The sequence below is a fragment of the Triticum dicoccoides genome, chromosome 3A, assembly GCF_002162155.2.
Source record: "Triticum dicoccoides isolate Atlit2015 ecotype Zavitan chromosome 3A, WEW_v2.0, whole genome shotgun sequence".
Lineage (NCBI taxonomy): Eukaryota > Viridiplantae > Streptophyta > Magnoliopsida > Poales > Poaceae > Triticum > Triticum dicoccoides.
Genome location: NC_041384.1, coordinates 293,573,321 through 293,582,923, shown reverse-complemented (window position 1 = coordinate 293,582,923; position 9,603 = coordinate 293,573,321).

The window sequence follows — 9,603 nt, the reverse complement described above, 5'->3', positions numbered from 1 at the left end:
AAGTGACGTCATCAATTTACAACACTTTCTAACAACATTTGCTATTTTCAGTCATTTACCGATTTATTTAGAGAGGTAAATAACCATGAAATTGAAAATCACTACAAAAAGAATTCTAAAAATGTTGAAACTTGGCATGGTATCATCATTTCACCCACATGGCATGTGCAAAATAGTAGAGTGGGTTACGGCAAAAACTAGATGCACTTCGTGTACAAAGTAGACAATCTCTTTCGGAGTATCAGGGTTTCGGACGAGAACTCATAGGTTTCACGGGCACTTCATTTTTTTAAACTTATTTGAACTCCAGACTTTTTTTGCGTTCCGTATGCACCATTCAAAGCGACGTAATCAATTTTGAACACTTTCTAACATCATTTGCTATTTTCAGTCATTTACCGATTTATTCAGAGACCTAAGGACTGTGAAATTGAAAATCATTACATAGTGAAGTCTGAAAATGTTGAACTTGGCATGGTATCATCATTTCACCCACATGGCATGTGCAAAATACTTGAGAGGGTTACGGCAAAAACTGGACGCACTTCGTGTACAAACTGGACAATCTGTTTCGGAGTATCAGGGTTTCGGAAAAGAACTCATCGGTTACACGGGCACTTCATTTTTTAAACTTATTTGAACTCCAGACTTTTTCGCGTTCCGTATGCACCATTCAAAGGGAGGACCTCAATTTTCAACACGTTCTAACATCATTTGCTATTTTTCAGTCATTTACAGATTTGTTTAGAGGGCTAAATGACCTTGAAATTGAAAATCACTACAAAATGATCTCTAAAAAGGTTAGAACTTGGCATGGTATCATCATTTCACCCACAGTGCACGTGCAAAAGAGTAGAGGGTTACGGCAAAAACTGGACACACTTCGTGTACAAATTGGACAATCTGTTTCGGAGTATCAAGGTTTCGGACAAGAACTCATCTGTTACACAGGCACTTCATTTTTTTAAACTTATTTGAACTCTGGACATTTTTTGCTTTCCTATGCACCATTGAAAGAGACATCATCAATTTTCAACACTCTCTAACATCATTTGCTATTTTCAGTCATTTACCGATTTGTTTAGAGAGCTAAATGACCGTGAAATTGAAAATCACTACAAAATGAACTCTGAAAATGTTGAAACTTGGCATGGTATCATCATTCACCCACATTGCATGTGAAAATAGTAGAGAGGGTTACGGCAAAAACTGGACGCACTTCGTGTACAAACTGGAAAATCTCTTTCGGAGTATTAGGGTTTCGGACGAGAACTCATCTGTTACACGGGCACTTCATTTTTGTAAACTTATTTGAACTCCAGACATTTTTTGTGTTCCGTATGCACCATTCAAAGTGACGTCATCAATTTACAACACTTTCTAACAACATTTGCTATTTTCAGTCATTTACCGATTTATTTAGAGAGGTAAATAACCATGAAATTGAAAATCACTACAAAATGAATTCTGAAAATGTTGAAACTTGGCATGGTATCATCATTTCACCCACATGGCATGTGCAAAATAGTAGAGTGGGTTACGGCAAAAACTAGATGCACTTCGTGTACAAAGTAGACAATCTCTTTCGGAGTATCAGGGTTTCGGACGAGAACTCATAGGTTTCACGGGCACTTCATTTTTTTAAACTTATTTGAACTCCAGACTTTTTTTGCGTTCCGTATGCACCATTCAAAGCGACGTAATCAATTTTGAACACTTTCTAACATCATTTGCTATTTTCAGTCATTTACCGATTTATTCAGAGACCTAAGGACTGTGAAATTGAAAATCATTACATAGTGAAGTCTGAAAATGTTGAACTTGGCATGGTACCATCATTTCACCCACATGGCATGTGCAAAATACTAGAGAGGGTTACGGCAAAAACTGGACGCACTTCGTGTACAAACTGGACAATCTGTTTCGGAGTATCAGGGTTTCGGAAAAGAACTCATCGGTTACACGGGCACTTCATTTTTTAAACTTATTTGAACTCCAGACTTTTTCGCGTTCCGTATGCACCATTCAAAGGGAGGTCCTCAATTTTCAACATGTTCTAATATCATTTGCTATTTTTCAGTCATTTACCGATTTGTTTAGAGGGCTAAATGACCTTGAAATTGAAAATCACTACAAAATGATCTCTAAAAAGGTTAGAACTTGGCATGGTATCATCATTTCACCCACAGTGCACGTGCAAAAGAGTAGAGGGTTACGGCAAAAACTGGACACACTTCGTGTACAAATTGGACAATCTGTTTCGGTGTATCAAGGTTTCGGACAAGAACTCATCTGTTACACAGGCACTTCATTTTTTTAAACTTATTTGAACTCTGGACATTTTTTGCTTTCCTATGCACCATTGAAAGAGACATCATCAATTTTCAACACTTTCTAACATCATTTGCTATTTTCAGTCATTTACGGATTTGTTTAGAGAGCTAAATGACCGTGAAATTGAAAATCACTACAAAATGAACTCTGAAAATGTTGAAACTTGGCATGGTATCATCATTCACCCACATTGCATGTGAAAATAGTAGAGAGGGTTACGGCAAAAACTGGACGCATTTCGTGTACAAACTGGAAAATCTCTTTCGGAGTATTAGGGTTTCAGACGAGAACTCATCTGTTACACGGGCACTTCATTTTTTTAAACTTATTTGAACTCCAGACATTTTTTTGTTCCGTATGCACCATTCAAAGTGACGTCATCAATTTACAACACTTTCTAACAACATTTGCTATTTTCAGTCATTTACCGATATATTTAGAGAGCTAAATAACCATGAAATTGAAAATCACTACAAAATGAACTCTGAAAATGATGAAACTTGGCATGGTATCATCATTTCACCCACATGGCATGTGCAAAATACTAGAGAGGGTTACGACAAAAACTGGACACACTTCATGTACAAACTGGACAATCTGTTTCAGAGTATCAGGGTTTCGGACGAGAACTCATCGGTTACACGGGCACTTCATTTTTTAAACTTATTTGAACTCCAGACTTTTTCGCGTTCCGTATGCACCATTCAAAGCGAGGACCTCAATTTTCAACACATTCTGACATCATTTGCTATTTCTCAGTCATTTACCGATTTGTTTAGAGAGCTAAATGACCGTGAAATTGAAAATCACTACAAAATGAACTCTGAAAAGGTTGAAACTTGGCATGGTATCATCATTTCACCCACATGGCATGTGCAAAACAGTAGAGAGGGTTACGGCGAAAATCGGACGCACTTCGTGTACAAACTAGACAATATATTACGGAGTATCAGGGTTTCGGACAAGAACTCATCTGTTACACGGGCACTTCATTTTTTTAAACTTATTTGAACTCCGGACTTTTTTTGCATTCCTTTTTTGCGTTCTGACATCATTTGCTATTTTTTCAGTCATTTACCGATTTGTTTAGAGAGCTAAATGACCGTGAAATTGAAAATCACTACAAAATGATCTCTGAAAAGGTTAGAACTTGTCACGGTATCATCATTTCACCCACAGTGCACGTGCAAAAGAGTATAGGGTTACGGCAAAAACTGGACACACTTCGTGTACAAATTGGACAATCTGTTTCGGAGTATCAAGGTTTCGGACAAGAACTCATCTGTTACACGGGCACTTCATTTTTTAAAACTTATTTGAACTCTGGACATTTTTTGCGTTCCTATGCACCATTGAAAGAGACATCATCAATTTTCAACACTTTCTAACATCATTTGCTATTTTACAGTCATTTACCAATTTGTTTAGATAGCTAAATGACCGTGAAATTGAAAATCACTACAAAATGAACTCTGAAAATGTTGAAACTTGGCATGGTATCATCATTCACCCACATTGCATGTGAAAAATAGTAGAGAGGGTTACGGCAAAAACTGGACGCACTTCGTGTACAAACTGGAAAATCTCTATCGGAGTATTAGGGTTTCGGACGAGAACTCATCTGTTACACGGGAACTTCATTTTTTTAAACTTATTTGAACTCTAGACATTTTTTGTGTTCCGTATGCACCATTCAAAGTGACGTCATCAATTTTCAACACTTTCTAACAACATTTGCTATTTTCAGTCATTTACCGATTTATTTAGAGAGGTAAATAACCATGAAATTGAAAATCACTACAAAACGAATTCTCAAAATGTTGAAACTTGGCATGGTATCATCATTTCACCCACATGGCATGTGCAAAATAGTAGAGTGGGTTATGGCAAAAACTAGATGCACTTCGTGTACAAAGTAGACAATCTCTTTCGGAGTATCAGGGTTTCGGACGAGAACTCATAGGTTTCACGGGCACTTCATTTTTTTAAACTTATTTGAACTCCAGACTTTTTTTGCGTTCCGTATGCACCATTCAAAGCGACGTAATCAATTTTGAACACTTTCTAACATCATTTGCTATTTTCAGTCATTTACCGATTTGTTTAGAGAGCTAAATGACCGTGAAATTGAAAATCACTACAAAATGAACTCTGAAAATGTTGAAACTTGGCATGGTATCATCATTCACCCACATTGCATGTGAAAAATAGTAGAGAGGGTTACGGCAAAAACTGGACGCACTTCGTGTACAAACTGGAAAATCTCTTTCGGAGTATTAGGGTTTCAGACGAGAACTCATCAGTTACACGGGCACTTCATTTTTTAAACTTATTTGAACTCCAGACTTTTTCGCGTTCCGTATGCACCATTCAAAGCGACGACCTCAATTTTCAACACATTCTGACATCATTTGCTATTTTTCAGTCATTTACCGATTTGTTTAGAGAGCTAAATGACCGTGAAATTGAAAATCACTACAAAATGAACTCTGAAAAGGTTGAAACTTGGCATGGTATCATCATTTCACCCACATGGCATGTGCAAAACAGTAGAGAGGGTTACGGCAAAAATCGGACGCACTTCGTGTACAAACTAGACAATATATTACGGAGTATCAGGGTTTCGGACAAGAACTCATCTGTTACACGGGCACTTCATTTTTTTAAACTTATTTAAACTCCGGACTTTTTTTGCATTCCTTTTTTGCGTTCTGACATCATGTGCTATTTTTTCAGTCATTTACCGATTTGTTTAGAGAGCTAAATGACCGTGAAATTGAAAATCACTACAAAATGATCTCTGAAAAGGTTAGAACTTGTCATGGTATCATCATTTCACCCACAGTGCACGTGCAAAAGAGTATAGGGTTACGGCAAAAACTGGACACACTTCGTGTACAAATTGGACAATCTGTTTGGGAGTATCAAGGTTTCGGACAAGAACTCATCTGTTACACGGGCACTTCATTTTTTAAAACTGATTTGAACACTGGACATTTTTTGCGTTCCTATGCACCATTGAAAGAGACATCATCAATTTTCAACACTTTCTAACATCATTTGCTATTTTACAGTCATTTACCGATTTGTTTAGATAGCTAAATGACCGTGAAATTGAAAATCACTACAAAATGAACTCTGAAAATGTTGAAACTTGGCATGGTATCATCATTCACCCACATTGCATGTGAAAAATAGTAGAGAGGGTTACGGCAAAAACTGGACGCACTTCGTGTACAAACTGGAAAATCTCTTTCGGAGTATTAGGGTTTCGGACGAGAACTCATCTGTTACACGGGCACTTCATTTTTTTAAACTTATTTGAACTCCAGACATTTTTTGTGTTCCGTATGCACCATTCAAAGTGACGTCATCAATTTACAACACTTTCTAACAACATTTGCTATTTTCAGTCATTTACCGATATATTTAGAGAGCTAAATAACCATGAAATTGAAAATCACTACAAAATGAACTCTGAAAATGTTGAAACTTGGCATGGTATCATCATTTCACCCACATGGCATGTGCAAAATAGTAGAGTGGGTTACGGCAAAAACTAGATGCACTTCATGTACAAAGTAGACAATCTCTTTCGGAGTATCAGGGTTTCGGACGAGAACTCATCGGTTACACGGGCACTTCATTTTTTAAACTTACTTGAACTCCAGACTTTTTCGTGTTCCGTATGCACCATTCAAAGCGAGGACCTCAATTTTCAACACATTCTGACATCATTTGCTGTTTTTCAGTCATTTACCGATTTGTTTAGAGAGCTAAATGACCGTGAAATTGAAAATCACTACAAAATGAACTCTGAAAAGGTTGAAACTTGGCATGGTATCATCATTTCACCCACATGGCATGTGCAAAAAAGTAGAGAGGGATACGGCAAAAATCAGACGCACTTCATGTACAAACTAGACAATATATTACGGAGTATCAGGGTTTCGGACAAGAACTCATCTGTTACACGGGCACTTCATTTTTTGAAACTTATTTGAACTCCGGACTTTTTTTGCATTCCTTTTTTGCGTTCTGACATCATTTGCTATTTTTTCAGTCATTTACCGATTTGTTTAGAGAGCTAAATGACCGTGAAATTGAAAATCACTACAAAATGATCTCTGAAAAGGTTAGAACTTGTCATGGTATCATCATTTCACCCACAGTGCACATGCAAAAGAGTATAGGGTTACGGCAAAAACTAGACACACTTCGTGTACAAATTGGACAATCTGTTTCGGAGTATCAAGGTTCGGACAAGAACTCATCTGTTACACGGGCACTTCATTTCTTAAAACTTATTTGAACTCTGGATATTTTTTGCGTTCCTATGCACCATTGAAAGAGACATCATCAATTTTCAACACTTTCTAACATCATTTGCTATTTTACAGTCATTTACCGATTTGTTTAGATAGCTAAATGACCGTGAAATTGAAAATCACTACAAAATGAACTCTGAAAATGTTGAAACTTGGCATGGTATCATCATTCACCCACATTGCATGTGAAAAATAGTAGAGAGGGTTACGGCAAAAACTGGACACACTTCGTGTACAAACTGGAAAATCTCTTTTGGAGTATTAGGGTTTTGGACGAGAACTCATCTGTTACACGGGCACTTCATTTTTTAAAATTTATTTGAACTCCAGACATTTTTTGTGTTCCGTATGCACCATTCAAAGTGACGTCATCAATTTACAACACTTTCTAACAACATTTGCTATTTTTAGTCATTTACCGATATATTTAGAGAGCTAAATAACCATGAAATTGAAAATCACTACAAAATGAACTCTGAAAAGGTTGAAACTTGGCATGGTATCATCATTTCACCCACATGGCATGTGCAAAACAGTAGAGAGGGTTACGGCAAAAATCGGACGCACTTCATGTACAAACTAGACAATATATTACGGAGTATCAGGGTTTCGGACAAGAACTCATCTGTTACACGGGCACTTCATTTTTTTAAACTTATTTGAACTCCGGACTTTTTTTGCATTCCTTTTTTGCGTTCTGACATCATTTGCTATTTTTTCAGTCATTTACCGATTTGTTTAGAGAGCTAAATGACCGTGAAATTGAAAATCACTACAAAATTATCTCTGAAAAGGTTAGAACTTGTCACGGTATCATCATTTCACCCACAGTGCACGTGCAAAAGAGTATAGGGTTACGGCAAAAACTGGACACACTTCGTGTACAAATTGGACAATCTGTTTCGGAGTATCAAGGTTTCGGACAAGAACTCATCTGTTACACGGGCACTTCATTTTTTAAAACTTATTTGAACTCTGGACATTTTTTGCGTTCCTATGCACCATTGAAAGAGACATCATCAATTTTCAACACTTTCTAACATCATTTGCTATTTTACAGTCATTTACCGATTTGTTTAGATAGCTAAATGACCGTGAAATTGAAAATCACTACAAAATGAACTCTGAAAATGTTGAAACTTGGCATGGTATCATCATTTCACCCACATGGCATGTGCAAAATAGTAGAGTGGGTTATGGCAAAAACTAGATGCACTTCGTGTACAAAGTAGACAATCTCTTTCGGAGTATCATGGTTTCGGACGAGAACTCATAGGTTTCACGGGCACTTCATTTTTTTAAACTTATTTGAACTCCAGACTTTTTTTGCGTTCCGTATGCACCATTCAAAGCGACGTAATCAATTTTTAACACTTTCTAACATCATTTGCTATTTTCAGTCATTTACCGATTTGTTTAGAGAGCTAAATGACCGTGAAATTGAAAATCACTACAAAATCAACTCTGAAAATGTTGAAACTTGGCATGGTATCATCATTCACCCACATTGCATGTGAAAAATAGTAGAGAGGGTTACGGCAAAAACTGGACGCACTTCGTGTACAAACTGGAAAATCTCTTTCGGAGTATTAGGGTTTCAGACGAGAACTCATCTGTTACACGGGCACTTCATTTTTTTAAACTTATTGGAACTCCAGACATTTTTTGTTTTCCGTATGCACCATTCAAAGTGACGTCATCAATTTACAACACTTTCTAACAACATTTGCTATTTTCAGTCATTTACCGATATATTTAGAGAGCTAAATAACCATGAAATTGAAAATCACTACAAAATGAACTCTGAAAATGGTGAAACTTGGCATGGTATCATCATTTCACCCACATGGCATGTGCAAAATAGTAGAGTGGGTTACGGCAAAAACTAGATGCACTTCGTGTACAAAGTAGACAATCTCTTTCGGAGTATCAGGGTTTCGGACGAGAACTCATCGATTACATGGGCACTTCATTTTTTTAAACTTATTTGAACTCCAGACTTTTTTTGCGTTCCGTATGCACCATTCAAAGCGACGTCATCAATTTTGAACACTTTCTAACATCATTTGCTATTTTCAGTTATTTACCAATTTATTTAGAGAGCTAAAGGACCGTGAAATTGAAAATCACTACAAAGTGAACTCTGAAAATGTTGAAACTTGGCATGGTATCATCATTTCACCCACATGGCATGTGCAAAATACTAGAGAGGGTTACGGCAAAAACTGGACGCACTTCGTGTACAAACTGGACAATCTGTTTCGGAGTATCAGGGTTTCGGACGAGAACTCATAAGTTACACGGGCACTTCATTTTTTAAACTTATTTGAACTCCAGACTTTTTCGCGTTCCGTATGCACCATTCAAAGCGACGACCTCAATTTTCAACACATTCTGACATCATTTGCTATTTTTCAGTCATTTACCGATTTGTTTAGAGAGCTAAATGACCGTGAAATTGAAAATCACTACAAAATGAACTCTGAAAAGGTTGAAACTTGGCATGGTATCATCATTTCACCCACATGGCATGTGCAAAACAGTAGAGAGGGTTACGGCAAAAATCGGACGCACTTCGTGTACAAACTAGACAATATATTACGGAGTATCAGGGTTTCGGACAAGAACTCATCTGTTACACGGGCACTTCATTTTTTTAAACTTATTTGAACTCCGGACTTTTTTTGCATTCCTTTTTTGCGTTCTGACATCATGTGCTATTTTTTCAGTCATTTACCGATTTGTTTAGAGAGCTAAATGACCGTGAAATTGAAAATCACTACAAAATAATCTCTGAAAAGGTTAGAACTTGTCATGGTATCATCATTTCACCCATAGTGCACGTGCAAAAGAGTATAGGGTTACGGCAAAAACTGGACACACTTCGTGTACAAACTAGACAATATATTACGGAGTATCAGGGTTTCGGACAAGAACTCAT